We start from the raw sequence: 20,497 nt of genomic DNA on the forward strand, positions 1-20,497 counted from the left end.
TTTTTCACATAACACACAGATAACCTTTGGAACTCATTGCCATAGGATGTTCTGATGGCCGAAAGTAAACTGCATTAAAAATGAACTAGATCAGTTCATGGAGGATCGGTCCATCAATGGCTATTAGCCAAGATGGTCAGGGATGTAATCCCATGCTCAGGGTGACAATAGATCTCTGACTGCCAGAAGCTGGGAGGGGACTGGGTGGATATCTCCAGAATTGCCCTGTTCTATACACTCTCTCCCTGAAGCTGTCCTGGCTGGTTAACATGCTGACACCGATCAAATGAGACAGCACTAGGGGCATCACAATGGCCAAAATTTTAAGGCCATTCTGACCAATCAATCTGACCTCCCACATAACCGAGGCCAGAGAATCTCACCCAGTGATTCATCCATCCTGATTAGTAGGTAACTCCTGGTTTAACTTATTCATATTAACTGAACTGCTCTATGAACTTGGGCAATGTTGTATTAATTCAGGTAGAGTGTCTGAGTCCAAGGAGTCAATGGTATTAACATAAGCCTTCACTGGCCGACATTAAGCACTGCTAAATAAGGTTTGGCGTTTGGTATGTGGAGATCTCAGCCTGCTTAGTACCATGGCAAACACCATAAAAAATTCTTTCTAACATTTTATTAGAGATACAGAAAAAGAAGGAAAAACAGCCTTTGAAACGTGAAATATTAAATAAGGCTCCTATTTGAACAATGTCTCTTGTTCCCTTTCCCTTTAGCTGGAGAGAGTCTTTAGAAAGAAACCCCCTGTTTAACCAGCTTTTAGATGGTATTGAAGATGGTAATAACTGTCCTTTTGGGGAAAAGAGAAGCAGTTAGTTGAAATGTTGTTGCTGTTGTTAATAAAGTCCAATCCTGTTTCCTAGGAGACGAAACAAGACAAACCCACACAAGAGGGAAGAGAAAAGAACAGCAAAGATAGAACATGCGGCTTCGGTCTCTGGCGGACTCTTACTTGCAGCCGCAGCAGCTGGAAAAACACAGGCCTGGCACATGGTCTGATCAGCCCTACACTAGCAAACGTGTACCAGTGTTGGGCTGTTCTGGGCAGTGCTTTTGGCTGCCTCTGTGATCACAGGCTTACAGCAATGTTGCAAACTATGACAGTTTGTCCAGCTAAGACAGACTTTTATTAAAGAGAAGGTAGAAGGAGAGGGACAGGACAGAGAAGAAATAAGGTAGGGAAGGAAAAACACAGAGAGAGAGGGCATGTGAGAAAGTCTCACATTCCCTGTTGTTTTTGGGCTTTAGCCAGTGCTGGTAAAGGTGTCAGTTTCCTCTGGCTCCCTCTCTGCGGCCTGCTCTGATTAGGAAATTTCTTAGCGGTTAAGATGAAGAAGATCTGGGGTCTCAAGTGAGGGGGGAGGTCGCAGTCGTGGTGGTAAAGTTCACTGGAGCAGTTGTTGGCAGACAGCTGCTACTGCGGCTTCTTTCCGTCAGGAGTTGTTGCCTTCACTCCCACTCCTCTACTTTGTCCCCAAACTTTTTTTCTTTTTAAACCCCCCCAAGAGAAAATAAAGTGCAAAATAGCCCATCTCCTGGTAATAGTTTTCACCAATTAGGCCTAATTTCTGACACGCCTGTGACAGTGTACCCCATAAGGCTTTATGGCGGGGTGCTTATAAATGTATGTATGATATAACTGGAATAGGGTTTTGCTACATATGCCATGTAACATATCTATGTAACGGTTAGGATCTACTGGTTATGTTCATCCTAGTTGTATGTAGGCACCATTTGTGTGTTCAAAGTTATGTATACTGGCTTGATTTCTAAGTAAGCTTTGTGAGGCATTTGGGCAGCTTCTTTAGGAAGGAATTCACAAGGTTAAGTACCCAATCAGGAAACACTTGGGGAACAATGCATCTTGGAATGCCCCAATCCACATAAGAAGTCTTCCTGCCGTCATACAAGATACCATGTGGACAATGGCTTCTGCCTGTAAAGACTGAGTCATGCATGGACATGTGACTTGCCCAGGTGACTCCAGAACTCCATCTTGGAGCTGGACTTTGCATAGGAGTGAGGAGGGGGTTCTCCACCCACAAGAGAGTCTATTTAAACCCGTGGGAGACCCCTCCATTTTGTCTTCAGCTGGCTAAAGAAGGAGCTTCTCCACCCCGCAGGATACTGGAAGGAAACTGGAACAAAGGACAGTAACTACAGGGGGTGTGAGTGATTGCTGGACCCAGGCTAAAAGGAGATTAGCCTGTCAAAGGAAGCATTCTGGAACTGGTGAGGATCTCATCTGTATTTAGTTTGATTAGACATAGATTTGCGCATTTTATTTTATTTTGCTTGGTGACTTACTTTGTTCTGTCTGTTCCTACTTGGGACCACTTAAATCCTACTTTCTGTATTTAATAAAATCACTTTCTACTTAGTAATTAACTTAGAGTATGAATTAATACCTGGGGGAGCAAACAACTGTGCATATCTCTCTATCAGTGTTATAGAGGGCGAACAATTTATGAGTTTACCCTGTATACGCTTTATACAAGGTAAAATGGATTTATTTGGGTTTAGACCCCATTGGGAGTTGGGCATCTGAGTGCTAAAGACAAGCACACTTCTGTGAGCTGTTTTCAGGTAAACTTGCAGCTTTGGGGCAAGTGATTCAGACCCTGGGTCTGTGTTGGAGCAGACGGGAGTGTCTGGCTCAGCAAGACAGGGTGCTGGAGTCCTGAGCTGCCAGGGAAAACAGAAGCAGGGGTAATTTTGGTACATCAGGTGGCAGCTTCCAAGGGAGTTTCTGTGAACCAACCCGTCCCAGTGGCGTAGTTGGCAGGATCTGTGCACAGCTGATTGCTTTGAGATACTGGTAGTGATTTTAAGTGAGTTTTAAGTGTGGTGGCCAGAAAACAGACAAAGTGGTTACTGGTTTGTTATTTTCTGTTTGCTTATTTCGGGAAAGGGAAGTAGGGACAGAAAAGGAAGCAAAATAAATAAGAATGAAGATCAAAAGAAGCTAAAACTACACAAGTTGCAAATTGCCCAGAAAGCCTGAACAATGGGCGCTGGGAAAGTCTCTGTTAACTAAGAAGCCCCTGAGCTGAGTGCATCTCAGTTTCAGTGAACTGCAGATGGGTGTGGCCCAACCTCTGTCTGTGCTGAAGCTGACTGGAGTGTCTAACCTAGCAAGACAGGAGGGGAGGGGTGCCTGTTCTGGCAGGAGGGTGTTCTCTGTGGTATCCCAGCTCATCCAGTGATGGTCTCAAGGGAAGACAAATGGAAACTGATGTACAATTTGCCTGGGAAAAGGCTGACCTGGAAAAAGAAAAGGCTGCCCACCAGCCTGGACTTAAGAGACAAAGCAAGTAAGACCCAGAAGCATGACCTGGCTGTAATGGAGTGGAAGAGGTGCCCAGAGACATGTATCCTGGAGCTGGAAGTTGGGGTCCTGGTGACTGCTGCGGTGGGAACAAACCCCAAGGACTCTAGCTGGAAGCAAACCCAACCTGAGTAAAAGGCGGGGGGGGGGGGGATTTTGCTGGCCAGCGAAAGGCCTCTCATAGCTGGTAGCTGTGAGCCTACAGCTGGATCAGGGTCTCTTTCCCTTTTGGGGGACACAGGAGTGTCTGCCCCATAGGGGAGCCCAAAAACGAATTTTAGGTATACTGCCTCCGCCATGGTCAGTGTCCAAGTCTCTGGGAGTAAGTTCAGGAGGAGGGTGTGACGTTGTGCAGTCTATATGGTTTTATAAAAACATAATAAGAAGTGAATATAGTGTAACTGGAATAGTTTTATAAAAATATGATAATAAGTGAATATAATGTAACTGGAATATGCTTCATGCAAAAGGTCTCTGGTAAGGTATCATTACAAAGCTTATAATCTACTGAGTGTGATCATCCTATTTGTATAAATGTACCACTCTTGTATCTAAAACTAGAAATATGAAATATAACTCTGAGGGCCTTTTGTAATTATGCAAAGTGTGGGCCATTAATAGTGGTTTGGAATCTTGATGACTCCCGTTAACCAGGACCATTGTCTGCAGATGGGTGTGTTTACCTGTTAGTCTTCCTGTATATGTGTGTGCTGGCAAGTGGGTAATGAAGTCTTGCAGTGACATGTGATCATGTCACCTGACCTGGAATCCATTTGTAATCTGATGCTTTTCCAGTGGGGGGGGGGGTGTGGAAACCCAGAGGGACAAAGGGTTCCCGCCTTATGCAAAAGATATATAAAGGGGTGGAAGAGAACAAGGCGGGGAGGAGCCATCATGAAGAATCCCCTAGCTATCACCTGAGCTGGAACAAGAGCTGTACCAGGGGAAAGAATTGTGCCCAGGCCTGGAAGGTGTCCAGTCTGAGGAAAAAACTTACTGAAGCATCTCTGAGGGTAAGATTATCTGTATTCAGTTTGATTAGACATAGATTTGCGCATTTTATTTTATTTTGCTTGGTGACTTACTTTGTTCTGTCTGTTGCTACTTGGGACCACTTAAATCCTACTTTCTGTATTTAATAAAATCACTTTCTACTTAGTAATTAACTCAGAGTATGTATTAATACCTGGGGGAGCAAACAACTGTGCATCTCTCTCTATCAGTGTTATAGAGGGCGAACAATTTATGAGTTTACCCTGCATAAGCTTTATACAAGGTAAAACGGATTTATTTGGGTTTAGACCCCATTGGGAGTTGGGCATTGGAGTGCTAAAGACAAGCACACTTCTGTGAGCTGTTTTCAGGTAAACTTGCAGCTTTGGGGCAAGTGATTCAGACCCTGGGTCTGTGTTGGAGCAGACGGGTGTGTCTGGCTCAGCAAGACAGGGTGCTGGAGTCCTGAGCTGGCAGGGAAAACAGAAGCAGGGGTAGTCTTGGTATGTCAGGTGGAAGCTCCCAAGGGGGTTTCTGTGATCCAACCCGTCACAACACCCATTTGTTTGCCCTGTAGTTGTAGCCGTGCTGGTCCTAGGATATGAGAGAGACGGGGTGGGTGAGGTAGTATCTTTTATTGGACCTGCTTCTGTTGGTGGATGGGACAAGCTTTCAAGCTTCACAGAGCTCTTCTTTCATGTCTGCTCTCTGGAGAAGGGAACCTGAATGTCCAGTGATACAATTTAGGTGAGACAGATTAAACAAAGGATTCACACAGGTTGCAGGGGACCACTTAAATTGAAGTGGGCGGTTGACACCTCGTTCAGTCTTTTAGTTTGCATTTTACACCTTTTCCCACCAGCATTTATTGTATGAGGTTGTTGTAACACCCTAGAAACTTTCTCCCAGTTTTTACAGCTCAGCTGACAATTCCAGTAACTTGTTACAATAGCAAGTTACTTTACCTAAAATTCCTTTTCCACCTTTTGTCCCTACCTTGTATTCTAAAGAGACAATCTCTTGCTCTGTTTTTTGTGCAGCACCTGGCGCAATGGGGCTACTATCTCGGTTGTGCCACCATAATACAAAGTAACAATCAAGCCTCAAGTAGCCGTCCCTCTTATGCATTGTGATACCCACTGTCCAACAGTGACTAACAATCGTGTTGGGGAAATTGCTTTGCTTTGACGTTCGCCCGGTGCACGTGTGTGTTAACCAGAAGACCCTTTGTCTTGGTGCAGATTCCCCGTCAGCAGAGGTGTCTTGATTACAGAGGAGATGTCTACATTAAAAACTTAAGCCGACCTATGTTAGGTCAATGTACAGGTACCGCAGTAATTCCCGCGGCAGTTCATGTCCACATGGCCTTTTTCTGTCGGTGGTGCATGGACTCACCAGGAGCACTATGGGGGTGGGGTGGGGGGGCTGAGAGCTGCCCGGGCTTCCCGCTCCCAGCCGGGCTGTTGCCTGGGTTCCCGGCTCCCTGCTCCCAGCCGGGCTGACAACTCCCCATTCTCTGCCGGGAGCCCAGCTGCACCAAGGCTCCCCGCTCCCCACCAGCAGCCCAGGTGCTGCCCCGAGGCTCCCAGGTCCCGTTCAGGAGTCCAGGGGCTGCTCTCTGGGCTCTTGGCTCCCCGCTGGGCGGGTCCATGGGCAACAGGTGGAACCCCACTTTGGGGAGGCTAGACCCCGACTCTGCCCCTTCTGCCCGCCCCTCCCCTACGGTCCGAGCTCCTCCCCCTTCCCCCCCATGGCCAGAGGCCCCCGTCCATCCCACAGCCACAGCCCTCTGCTCCCCGGTCCGCAGCCAGAGCCCGCCTGCACCACCCCACAGCCAGAGCCCCAAGACCCGCTGGCCTCACTCTGCAGCTGGAGCCATAAGACCCCCTGACCCCCTCGCAGCCCCAGATCCCCTGCCCCCACCCACAGCCGGAGCCCCGAGAACTCCTGCCCCCTCGCAGCACGAGCCCCCCTCCAACCTCCGTGGCCAGAACCCCGAGTCCCCCTTCCCCGCTGTGGCCCAAGCCCCTCTCCCACACCCATGGCCGGAACCCCTAGTCCCCCTTCCCTGCCCGAGCCCCTCTCCCACTCCCATGGCTGGAGCCCCGAGACCTCCTCCCCCCCCCAAGGCCCGAGTCCCCCTGCCTCCTCTCCGCGGCCAGAGTCCGAAGATGCTTTGGCCCCAGTCCGTGGCCCCAAGACACCCGCCCCCATAACCCGAGCCCCTTTCCCCCACCCGCCAGCCATAGCCCTCCCCCCCCCACCCAACCTGCGTGGAGGAGCCCCAGGCTGCCCAGAGCCCCCGCACTCGCGCCTCCCCTCTGTAGGCCTCAAGCCGCCCCGTGAAAAATCAAAAGCTCTTCTCTTCTTGTCTCTCCCAGAAGAAGAACCTGTGCTTTTGCTCTGCCCCGGCCCATAATAAAAAGCAAAAATTTTCCCCGCCAAGCCCACAACCAGGGTCCTGCGGCACCGGCTGAACTCGGCCTATTATACCCACCGCTCATGGGCAGTTCCCAATGCTCGGGGAGACTCGGTGGAGCCAGGAGCCCAGGAAATTGACCAGTATGACACCACCAGCCAATGTAAGTAACACACAGTGTCCACACGGGCACTGCATCACCCTAACTACACTGACAAAAGTCCTACGCCTTTGGTGTGACCCAAGACGGCCATTTTTGTGTGATGGTTTCACAGAAATTATATGGACAGTTACAAATTATGCAGTTTATAGGAACCCAACCACATAAGCCACACCATCAAGGGCTCATTCACCTGCATGTCTACTAATGTGATATGTGCCATCATGTGCCAGCAATGCCCCTCTGCCATGTACACTGGCCAAACTGGACAGTCCCTACGTAAAAGAACAAATGGACACAAATCGGACATCAGGAATGGTAACATACAAAAGCCAGTAGGTGAACACTTCAATCTCCCTGGTCATTCTATAACAGATTTAAAAGTCACTATTCTTGAACAAAAAAACTTCAGAAACAGACTTCAAAGAGAAACAGCAGAACTAAAATTCATTTGCAAATTTAACACCATTAATCTGGGTTTGAATAGGGACTGGGAGTGGCTGGCTCATTACAGAAGCAGCTTTGCCTCTCCTGGAATTGACACCTCCTCATCTATTTTTGGGAGTGGACCACATCCACCCTGATTGAATTGGCCCTGTCAACACTGGTTCTCCACTTGCGAGATACTCCCTTCTCTTCATGTGTCATTATATAATGCCTGCATCTGTAACTTTCACTCCATGCATCTAAAGAAGTGAGGTTTTTACCCATGAAAGCTTATGCCCAAATAAATCTGTTAGGCTTTAAGGTGCCACCAGACTCCTTGTTGTTTTTGTAGATACAGACTAACACGGCTACCCCCTGATACTCTCTATTTATAAGATTTCTTAATGGTTTTCCAGGGCAGAGAATGAGACTTTCTATTATGTATAAGCAGTCCACACTAAGAACATTCCTAATGCTTTGACACTAGAAGGAAGGTAAAAGGAAATTCTGAAGAAAGTATGTAGATGTGTCAGTGTCCAAAACTCACCTTTTTGCTTTTCAAGGTGGTATCCAGATTTATTTCTTTTCGCACTTTCTGGCAACGCAGACATTGCAAAACCTACGTGGTGTAGACAGAATAATAGGATGACATTACATTTCTTGTATGAAAGTATTGCAAGGGAACATGTTCAATTTCCTTACTAACTTTTACAGATCTCCGGTTAATGTTCCACCATTAGCTTAAGTGGACTCATTGTTTATGCCTTAATGTTTCTTTTCCTGACACCTGTATTTCAACATTCCTTATTTCTGCTTAAAGGTACATATAGCATTTCTTTAATCCATTCTATTTTTACAATATAATTCATTCTATTTTCACACAAGTCATTGCTCAATGAACATTTATGGGCTGTGGTTTGTAGGATACACTGGATAACGTACTTGAGAAATAGAAATATTAGCGAAAAAAGCCTAATTTTTATCTTTATTTCACACTCTTTTGTCGTGTCACTGAGAAATACGCTGTTACAGTGCCGACGTATGTAGGTGCGGCAGAGTGCTGGGTAAGGCACGAGGCACCCAGAGTCGCACTCTGTTCACAGCCCCGCCAATCAGGCAGAGCAGATTGGAGCTGAGGAGGCAGCCCTGTGCCTAGTTTGTGGGTGGGGTGGGGCGGGGTGGGGCGGAAAGTCTAAGCCCTTTGTCAGGGCTCACAGATAGGCCCAGGAAGGAGGTGAATGGGGGGGAAGCGGGCAGTGAGAGGGAGGGAGAGATTGCTCTCCCCTTGCTTGTAAAGGCACTAGGTACGCTGGAAAACCAAACACACTTGCCCCGCTCTGCCCCTGCTCTGAGACCGCAGCCTCACCCCTGCTGGACCCTTTGCCAAGGCTCCTCCCTCTGTGGCTCGCACTCCCCCACCCTCACTCACTCTTTGCACTGGGCTGGCTCAGGGGGTCGGTGTGCAGGAGGGGGTGTGAGCTCTGGGCTAAGGATGTGGGTTCCAGAGTGGTGCCAGAAATGAAGGGTTCAGGGTGCAGGAGGAATCTCTGGGGCAGAGAGTGAGATGTCTGGGGGGGTCAGGCTCAGGGGGGCTGGAGATAAGGGGCTTGGCGTGCAGGAGGGTGCTCTGGGCTGGAGCCAAGGGGTTTGGAGGACAGGAGGAGGATCAGGGCTGGGGCTGGGGGTCGGTCATGGGAAGGGATGAGGGGTGCAGGCTTTGGGTAGCGCGTACCTCAGGTGCCTCCTGGAAGCAGCGGCATGCCCCCCTCCAGCTCCTACTCGGAGGTGCATCCAGACAGCTCTGCGCGCTGCCCCATCCACAGGTGCCTCCACTGCAGCTCCCATTGGTCATGGTTCACAGCCAATGGGAACTTCGGAGTCGGTGACTGCAGAAGGGAAAGCACAGCACACAGAGCCACCTGGCCGTGAGCCAGGGAGCTGGACGGGGGGACATGGCACTGCTTCCAAGAGGTGCGCAGAGCCACAGGAGGCTTGGAGTCTGCCTTAGCCCTGCTGCGCCGCCAACTGGACTTTTACCAGCCCGGTCAACATTGGAGCTGCCGGGGTCCCTTTTCTACCAGGTGTTCCTGTCAAAAACTGGACAGCTGACAACCATAGGTGGGACTCAATGATCAATAAATTGCACAGGGTGTTGAAGCAGAACAAGGATTGCTGCGGGGTTTGTATACTGATACACAAGTGGGACTGAGGAGATCCTCTTGCAGTAGGCAAAGGAGATTTTCTTGGAAATGTGAAGAAAACTAGTGATCCTAATCCTGGTCCCAGTGAAGGTAAATTTAACACTTCAGGTCAAGCCTGTGTTGGGAGATCAGGAACATCATGTATATGCTGAAGATTTCCATTGAAGAAAAACAATTGCTTACCTTCCAAGGAGAATTTGGCAGCAAATCGACGCAGGTTGAGTCTGCCTGCTTTATTCATTCCTTCTGGATACGTGTTAGTCCTTTTATAGGCCAATACCTGTGCGATTTTTTCCTTGAAAGATTTCACTGAGTATTGATCACAGAACATTACACGCTGTTAACATTGAGAAAATTGCAACCACCAAATATCAATGCACATAATAATCAGTGGTTGTGGTGTAGGCATGACATGAAACTAGCAGACAAATAAGCAGGGAAAGCCGAACTCAGCAAAACCCTCAATGCCACATCCGTCATGGGCCAATCACAAGGGCTCCATAAGTACATTGGAGCTGTGTGCATAAGTTCAGAGTATTTCCAGCTTACGAAGTCTGGCAGCATTAGATCCAGGGTGACCACATTTCGTGAGAACTAATGAGATCGCCTGTAATATTTTAACACAGTAACATCATAGGCACTCGGGATAGGACATGGAACAGCACAAGAATGAGAATTTTTTTAAAAAGCACAAGCCGGGGTATTTGCAGACACTGTGGAAAACAACAGACTATATATATATGGAAACCCTCTTCCTACCTGCCTTATCTGCCATACTGATGTTTAGAACAGGGAGTTCCTTTCCTAGCCAAGGTGTCTGTGAAAAAATCCGTTTTCTGAAACTGGAGAATCTGAAATACTTAAACCATGTAACACACACATTTACGTATCTCAATGATAACAGGCATGAAAACCTTGTAAAATCCAAAGCATGCATTGGAACAAAACACCTCATAATCATGACCATTCTTAATGGGGGAGGGAGGATTAGGGCAGAGTGGCTAAACAGTCCCACACGCTGCCCCCTGCGGCGGGGCTGGGGGCAGAACAGCCTCAGCCCGAGCCCATGGCCCCGACGCCTGGACTGTTCAGGCTATAGAAGGTGGGCGAGTGGGATCCCTAGGTGGGGAGAGGCAGCTGGGAATTGTTTCCTCTCCACACACACATTCTCCCCTCTTAGACACAGCCAGCCCTAGCCCCAGCTCATGAAAGCCCTTCCTACCCCAGGGCAGTACCCAATACAGGTGTTGAGTATGGCCCTTCCCACCATAAACAATCATGTTTACAGAAGGATCATAGATTTTTTTTTAATGTACGTGGTAGTCAGGGGACGGGTTGCAGAGCGAGGGGCTCTGTTTTCTGATTTTCAAACTTCTCCCAGGAACCCCCACCCATGTGTGCATTTGTGTCGGGATCATAATTCAACCAGACATGCACAAGAGTGTCCGTCCCCACCCCCCATACAAATGGGAAAGGCCCCTCCAACCCTCCTGACAGAGAGCTGCCCTGCTGCGATCCCCTCTCCCCAGCACAATCAGCTCAGGGGTGTGCGGTAAGCCTGGCTCTCCATGCACCAGCAGCAGCACCCTGGAAGTTTCTAGTTTCCCCTAAAAAGTTGATATTTTTTCAAGGCAGGCTGTGAGTCTCCCAGGCTCACGTGACTCCAGCGGCTGGGGATTTACAGGGACCCCCAGATCTCACAGCGGCAGCAGCCCTGGGAGTCCAGCCCTGGTGTAGCTGGGGCAGCAGCTGCCTCCCGCCCCCGACTCACCTGCCTTCCCAGTGCCGGGGGCTGTGCAGGGCAGCTCCCGGCCCCACCTAACGCCCCCTGGCTCCTCCTAGCTGGGGTAGGACCGTGGCGCAGACCCAGGTGGAGCCAGGCGCTGAGATCCCCCAGGACCCAGCACGTGGCGCTCCCAGGACCAGCTGTTCCGACCCCAGAGCCTGCTGCGGGACGGGACGGGCTGGCCTCTAGGTAACGCGCCGGGGGAAGGGGCTCAGCCCCCAGACTGCCCCCTGCTCTGTGTCTGGGGCTGGGCCCGGCTGCTCCCGGGTGGGGCTGGGGGCAGAGCAGCCTCAGCCCGAGCCCAGGGCCCCGGCACAGAGCGCAGGAGGGAGCTGAGCTGCAGCAGCCCAGGGCAGGGAGCTGGGGGCACGGAGGGGTCTGTGCGGGGGGGTTGGGAGCGGGGGGCAGGGAGGGGTCTGTGCGAAGGGGGGGCAGGGAGCTGAGGACATGGAGGTGTCTGTGTGGGGAGGGCATGGAGGGGTCTGTGCTGGGTGCGGGCAGGGAGCTGAGGACACGGAGAGGTCTGTGTTGGGGGGGCAGGGCGCTGAGGACATGCAGGGGTCTCTGCTGGGGGGCAGGGAGGAGTTTTGCTGGGGGCAGGGAGCGGTGGGGTGGGGCAGGGAGCTGGGGACATGGAGGGGTCTCTGCTTGGGGGGCAGAGAGCTGGGGGCTACGAAAGGGTCTGTGGGGGGGGGGCAGGGAGCTGGCGGTATGGAGGGGTCTCTGCCGGTGGGGGGCAGGGAGCTGGGGGTATTGAGGGGTCTCTGCTGGGGAGCTGGGGGCATGGAGGGGTCTGTGCGGGGGGAGCTGGGGGCAGGGAGGGGTTTTGCTGGGGGGCAGGGAGCGGTGGGGCGGGGCAGGGAGCTGGGGACATGGAGGGGTCTGTGCTGGCGGGGCGGGGAGCTGGGGGTTTGTGTGGAGGAGAGCTGGGAGCAGGGAGGGGTCTGTGCTGTGCTGTGTAGGGCAGGCCCACTTCCACAAATGCCTGAATGAATCTTGGCCTAGCCTCATACTCTCCCTGTTAACTCTCCCAAACATTTCATACACCTAAGGCCAGATCTACACCACAAACTTATGTTAACTCAAGTTATGTCAGCATAGAATCACCACAATATGTCACTTGTGTGCATGGACTCCCGTGTATCCCATATGTAAAATTACACATAATTTTTGCACCTAAATCCCACAAACCTGCGTGGCCCCCCTCGCTGTCTGCTATCTCTGACAGAAGCACGGAGCCTGCACTGCTTTGCACTGTTGGTGTGAAATTTGCAAGGTCAGGGTGCAAAATCCTGCCATATTTGCAAAGCTGCAAGGATAGACGTGGGGGAGGAGATGCTGTTGGTGTGCAGCACAGATCGCTGTGGGACATAGTGACAACCAATTCAAACTTGTAGGTGACACTCGCAGAGCGGCTGCAGATGGTGGAATAGCCGTTCTGGACCTGAGAAACAAGCTCCAGTTGGTGCAATTTGGTGGGGTGGCAGCATAATGCAGGTTTGGGATGACGAGCAGCAGCTGCAGAACTTTTGGATGCGCAGATTCCTGGATCTGTGCCAAACTTGCCAAAATGAGCCCTGCTCTGACCGTGGAGAAGGGATTCTAGATTGCATTGTGGAAACTTGCAACACTAGATTGCTACCAGTCACTTAGAGCAGTGGTCTCTCAGCTACATACAAGTGGAGCAGATTTCTTTATTCTGAGTAGTTAACCCATATTGTTAGGGCCCATTCCACGGTAAATGGCCTGTTCACACCTCTCCAATCATAGGACAACAAGGCAGTGTGAGTGGGCTGCAGACGGGTTTGTCTCTTACAACTTTCTTAAATTACCACAGCAGTGTTTCTGAGTTGATGAGGCCATAGACCCAAAGGGGATGTTTTCAACTCATAACTCTGTGATGTGTGTCTGCACATGAGCGGAATGCAGGGCAATCAATACCCCAGAAACAGCCAGAAGCCGGGAGGGGGGAGCTGGAGTTACTAGCCAGGCCCCTCTCTCTTTTTTTCTTTTCTTTTCTTTGTCTTTGCAGAGACAGTTTCTGTTGTGAGCGATCCCTCTGGCAGGTCATTCCCTGTGTATTCACCTGATAGCTGAGCCAATCAGGTCTCAAGGGGGGAAATGTTCTAAATAAGTCACCTTAACAGAGCCATGTCCCATTCATGGCTCTTCTTCCCTGCAGGAGCAAGTAGGTGTCTGGTGTGAGAGCTGCACTTGGTGACAACAGGGAGGTATTTTGAAAAGGAGGAGGAGCTGGTGCTGTTAACAACAACTGAAGAAGCCAGGTGTGTACAGTAGATATGCCCACATTATAGAGATATGGGCCTTTTCCTCACTGCCAAACAAGTTTGATTTTTTTTTTTTTGCCACCTTGCAGTAACAAGGGGGTTTGAGCCATTCTGAAATAACAACACAATGAGGACAAGGCACTTGCCTTTTAGCAGTGAGGGAAAAGGCTCCAGAGAACGTCTTTACAATAAGATCGCAGAGCAATGCGCTGACGTGCGTGTGCCATGGGACAGAAGGGTCATTTTTGTGCTGAAACCTTGTTGCTCAGTCTGTGTAACAGTGACACAAGGGAGGGTTGGGGGGTCTGTATAAAGCACCGTGGTAGGTTTTCTGCCGAGTAGCTTGTTTTCAAAAGGAGATTTGTAAGTATTTCAAATGCTATTTCCAGTGGCTTATACTATTTTCAGTGTTTTGTGGGCATTCGGTGTTTCTTTACTAATACGCTGTGTGACTGACTCGGCAGTGGAAAGGGGCTAATAAAGAACTATTCAGACTTTCAATCAGGGTTTTACAGACAATAGTCCTGAAGTTCAACTCTGTAGAACACTTTCTAAAATGTCCCGAAAACACAGACATGTGGGCTGGGTCCTCTCTGCTCCCCAAACTTGTGTTTTATCAGCTGTTTCTAGCAGGTATTGTGATTAGCTTTATGACAAGCTACCTAGGCAAGATCAAGTATCACTTACGATTTGTGAGCTATACGTATCATGGACATCAGGTTAGTTTTACTAGGAGATAACACAGGGCTGGTGAACCCATCCAAGAGTGCACCTACTGACCTTCCTTACTTGTGGTAAACACCTCAATGTCTCCACTTCTCATTCTCCAGTGAGGTAATAACTATCCTACCATGACCACTTACCCTTCAGCACTTTGCAGCCTTCAATAGAAGTCATACCACCCGAAGATTTCGGGTCTCCTGGCTGAGTGCGTGATAGTCAAGGACTTTCACAAAAACTCTCAAGTCACTTTGGGCTTTTAAAATGTTTGTTCATGCCTGTGATCATCCTGATACTGAAATGTGTCTGTTATATGGGTTTCTTTATTTCAGATTCTTCAGAATTACAGAAAACTCTTTTTTTCCCCCCAAAAAAAGCTGTACTGGGCAAAAAATTCACTGTAATAAACATCAGTCTGGCAGGTAAGGAGAGAGTTTCCTTTCCATACATAGTTTGTTGTTTTATGAATATATTATACAGTATCTTCAAACGCCCCGGCTTGTGCTATTTTTTGAAATTCACATTTTAGTGCTGTTACATTTCCTGTCCTGAGTGACTATGTGTCATGGAGTCACCGGGGCGATGCTCTGGAACTACTCAATATGAAGCCAGTCAGGACTCTGGGGAAGCCTCCTCTCTCTGAGCAGACTGTCTCCAGGGCAAGAAGCTTACACAGCTTTGACCTTCCTGGGTCTGACCTCGGAGCATTCAGCATCCCCGTCCACACCATGCGCTTCCCACAGCGAGTCCGCCCGGACGGGGCTCCTGGGGAAGCCAGAGGGCCCAGCACCCCAACTCCGGAGTCAGACGTGACTCTCAGCCAGCCGGTAAAACAGAAGGTTTATTAGTTGACGGGAACACAGCGTAGGACAGAACTGGTTAGCACAGAAATCAGTGACTTTCAGCCAAGTCCATCTTGGGGGGAGGGGAGCCCAGAGCTAGGGCTCTGGCCCTCCCCTTGCACCCCAAGCCAGCTGAGACTGACTCGCTTCCAGCCGCCTGGCCCCTACCCTGCCCGTTGCTCCTCCTCTGGCCATGTCTCGCTTCCCAGGCCAAGAGTCACCTGGTCGCATCCCCCTCCTGGGTCTCAGGGTACAAAGGGGTGGCAATAGCATCTGTGCGGGCAGCTGGAGCAGCCCCCACAAAAGTCACATCCCCTTATTCCCACCACGTCACACTATGATCTTACGTGGTTAAAATCTTATAGATGTGATCTAATTATATCAAATACAATTTGATCTCATTACAAAATCTGGCTGTATTTGAGCAAGCCACAAATACTTCAAACTTATGCACATAACTCAGATTTACTTATGTCACTCTTGCGATTGGTCTATGAATGCTGCAGTGTTGGGTTTGCCTTACCTTGCTTACATGTCTGCAATTCACATGTCACACCTCACCTACAAAACAAAGTCTGATTGTTATACAGGTAGATACTTCGTGTTTGCAATTGTGTAAATGTTAACAGTGTGAAATGTTTTCTTCTGTGAACAATACTCAGGGACAGCTTTTGAGGACAAAGTTGCCCACGTTTTGGCCTATAAGAGGAGTAACATGTATCCTGAAGGAATGAATAAAACAGGCGGACGTAACCTGCGTCGATTTTCTGCCAACTTTTCCTTGGAAGGCAAGCAATACTTGTTTTTTTCATGTAATAAAGACACAGAATACAGTGGAATCTTCAGCATATAAGAGTGTTAACCTTACCTTCAATAGGACCATGTTTAGTATCCCTAGTTTTCTTCAAATTTCCCAGAAAATCTCCTTGCTACATATATAGGCAGTGTAACAAACATATGTGTCAGTTACATGACAAATGAGTATAAAGTATAAATATTTCCCTATGATTTAACTTTATTTCTCAAGTATGTTATCCAGTGTATCCAACAACAACAATCCATATATGTTCACTGAGCAATGATTTCTAGTTTTTAAAAAATTTTCAACATTTAATTATACAGGTCTGTCTCATCTTACGCTGGGGTTCCGTTCCGCGGTTAGCGCGTAAAGCGAAAACCGCGTATAGTCAAAATTCCATTGAGTTCAATGGCGGGCGAAATCGCCCGCACTACAGGTATAGTATTAAAATTGTTATTTTTTTCTCTCTTTTTTTTTTTTTTGCCGACCGCGTAAAGTTGAAATCGCGCATGTTAAATGTGCGTAAGATGCGACAGACCTGTAACCATATAGTGAAATTCCCCCCTTGTACTCACGTTAAGGTGACCCCTATGCATACAGATATCTTTTCTATGCATATGCCTTATAATGAATCTGTGACTTTGAAAATATCTGATAATTGCTTAAGTTCAACACTTGATGTCATCATCACGTCTCCATCTGTTCTGATTTGCAGAGGGGACGCATTTCTATTCTGCCAAAGAGAGAAAGGTGGTCATTGTTCACACCATGGATCAAGCCCTACAACTTTTTAAACAGTATCATGACAGTCCCCAGGGTGGACATGAAGGAAAAGTCAAAACGAGAATTGCGCTGACCTCAAGATACTATTGGCCAGGGATGACAAAGGACATCACAGGCTGGGTATGTAAAGTAATGAAACAAAATCCTGAAATAGGTGATTTAGAATTTAAATACAGATTTGAAATGTTCAGTGCAAAGAATGATATTAATACAGTTGGTGTGAAAGCGTGAACTCCGTTCCCTTGCAATAATGTTTTCATACAAGAATGTTCATGTCGTCATGTTATTCCGTCCAAACTAGGTTGAGCAATGTCTGCATTGCCAGAAGGCAGGAAAGGAATTAAATCAAGATGCCACCTTGGAAAACCTAAAGGTAAATGTTGGACTCTGAGACATCTGCTACGTATCTTCTTTTACAGCTTTTCCATTGTCAATGCATGAGGAATGTTCTCAGTGCAGACTGCGTATACGTGATATAGAGTCTTAGTCACTTCCTTCAAAGGCAGTAAGAAATCTTTGAAAGAGAGAGTCAGAGATAATTTATCATTATTCATTTTGATTATTGCTACACAATGAGGCCTTGAATTTGCCACAATGAATGCAGTGCAGGTGAGTGGCACAATGGAGTGCAACAATGACCTCTCTAGCTCCTTGCACTGGCATGGTCTATTTCTGCAGGTTTAGCCTTGTATCATTTTTCCTACCCCTATTCTTGTATTTCTTTTTCATTTGTTTGCTTCTTTCTTTCTTTCTTTTTGTTCCATTTTTTAAAAACGGAAGTTAGATTCTGATTGTGTGGTTGTGGAAACCACATTATAGTGTTTCCTCTGCTTACTACATATGGGCTTATTGAGACCATTTAATAAGAAAGATCCAAAGTCTGACTAACCTGTACCCCTGCACATAGGTCAGTCAGCCCTGGGAACTGGTGGGAATGCATTTAACAGGGTCACTACCAGCGACAAAGAAGGGATACCAGTACATACTGACAGCCACGGATTATGTTACAAGATGGGTGGAAGCATTTCCACTTCGAACTAAGTCAGCCTATGAGGTAGTAAAGAAAATACACAAGATAATTATACAGCATGGATATGTACAGCGGATACTGACAGATCGCGGTCCTGAATTCAATAATGAGGTAAAGATTTATTTTTGAGGTTATTTTTACTATTTCTTCAATCACACTATCAGGTCATGGATAGTCAATAGTGAACATGGGCTTCGTTGCTCTTGTGAGGTGTTTTGTTTTTGTTTTGTTTTTTAATGTAAATTGTTGCTGACGAGTTTTTTTCTGAACACTCGCCCTATTTTTGCAAACACTGTAGTTGGTCACCCCATCAGGCTAGCTATAACATGTCTGTGTGTGTGTGTGTGTGTGTGTGTGTGTGTTTTCTTACCCACCAAAATAACCCCCAACATATTATTCCAGGTAGTAAACGAAAAGTAAACCACAGTAATCACACACACAATCAATGGCAAATAGGGGAAGGAACATAAATACAGACTTGTCCAAAGGAAAGCTTATGGTGTAACTTATTTTCTTTCAGTATAATCTGGAAATATGCAAAAAGTGGGGAATAGAATGTATCTTCACCAGCCCAGGCCACCCACTAACCAACGGATTTGCTCACAGCACTACCAAATCCATCAAAAGGTAATTTTAGGGGTGGGAAAATTACAGTACTAAAGGCAAGTAGAATGCACCATGCCAGAAGGTTCTAAATCTTGCAAGTCAATTTATTACTTTGCAAGTCTTTTTACCATATCACATGTGAAATGAAGAATAAGCACAGCAGTGCCCTGGGATGACCTCCTCCTGGTGCCTTTTTGATTCCATATAATCTGTCTCAGTCGTTTACTTTTTTCCCCACAAACTAATCCATCACCATTTGTTACAGAGCATTGCAGAAGTTGGTTGATGACACTGGGAGTAACTGGGATGAATTTCTTGGTGACATTTTCTTTTCTTTGCGATCTCAAGTGAACATGACCACCAAAATGTCACCCTTTCGACTGCTGTATGGCTTTGAAGCAAGATTTCCAGACCAAGTCTCAGAGAATTATACGGTACATGTATTTCAGTACCGTCAGCTTTCACGTCAATATCTTATTCTGTGAATCTTCATTTCACAAATACAACCCCGTCTCCGTTTGTTTCAAAGCTACCAGATTTCGAGGAACACGATGAACAATTCTACAAAGAGTGCTGCATAAATTTGAAAATGCGAAAGGATGCTGACGTTGCACTGGCTCTTAGTAATAGTGCTAAAGCAGCAGAAAAAACCAAAACCAAACGGTATGCTAAAGGAAAGCGTTCTAAATATGGGGAAATAACATTTGAGGTTGGGGACTGTTATGTTACTGAATACAAGAAGGAAAACAAGAAAAGGAGGACTGCTGCAACCTGGCTATCATGGCCCATACAAAGTTACCGCTGTTGTGGGTAAAGAGTTAAATTGGGAACCATCTCAGGGAAACTGTTAGGATCTATTTACTGTGTCTCCCACTTAAAACCATTTAAAGAGCCACCAACATTAGGGGCTGAAAACAGATCAGAGGAAAACACGGAAATGGAAACTGCTCTGGATGAGATTGAAAAAACAGTGCCCTCCGAAGAGATTGGGAAAACGGGTGGCAATATAAGTTTATGGAGGGGATGGTATGATGGGATAGCCTAATTTTGGCAATTAATTTGTCTTTGACTACTAGCGGTAAATATGCCCAATGGCTTGTGATGGGACGTTAGATGGGGTGGGATCTGAGTTATTACAGAGAATTCTTTCCTGGGTGTCTGGCTGGTGAGTCTTGGCCACATGCTCAGGGTTTAGCTGATCACCATATTTGGGGTCGGGAAGGAATTTTCCTCCAGGGCAGATTGGCAGAGACCCTGGGGGGGTTTTCGCCTTCCTCCGCAGCATGGGGCACGGGTCATTTGCTGGAAGATTCTCTGCACCTTGAAGTCTTTAAACCATGATTTGAGGACTTCAGTGGCTCAGGCACAGGTTTGATACAGGAGTGGGTGGGTGAGATTCTGTGGCCTGCGTTGTGCAGGAGGTCAGACTAGATGATCATAATGGTCCCTTCAAAAACAAGCACCTAAACATATTTACTATACAGAGGTAACACGTTTTTTGTTCTTAACTGAAATGTACATTCAAATTAAACTTCTCTATTACTCCTTTATATTCCAGCTGTGTTATTCCAAGAAAACCAAAATATTTCTCTTTACAAAACAATTGCACAATGTACATCTTTTATAAACAACTGAACTATGCACATTTTGTGCAGCCTGTACTTTTTCTTCTCATTTAGTCAGAAATCTCATTGATTTCCTCTGGAAGGCAGGGCACACTGGACCTTTGATAAGTAAGAGATGAGAAAATGAAATCAGAGTTAATATCACTAAATATCATTTCAGTTAACAAAATAATATTCCTTGAACATATAATCATTAGTCAAGACATGACTATCAGCAGCCTTGCCAGAGGATGTTGTGAAGGCCAAGACTATAACATTTATCACTCGGCTCTCAGGAGGCTCGCGAGAGATAGAAGCTGTGCCGCTGTAAGGTGTGTAGTGTCGAAATAGCCTTTGAAGTCAAGGGGAGGTTTACCTTTGATTTCAATGGGGGAAGAACAAGTCCAGCACCGAGTGCTTTTGAAATTCCCACGCTCTGCGTATTCAGCAGCTGGAGTTTGCCCTACATGTTGATCGGCCGGGTGCCGGCT

The sequence above is a fragment of the Emys orbicularis genome, chromosome 4 (genome assembly GCF_028017835.1).
Source record: "Emys orbicularis isolate rEmyOrb1 chromosome 4, rEmyOrb1.hap1, whole genome shotgun sequence".
Classification (NCBI taxonomy): domain Eukaryota; kingdom Metazoa; phylum Chordata; order Testudines; family Emydidae; genus Emys; species Emys orbicularis.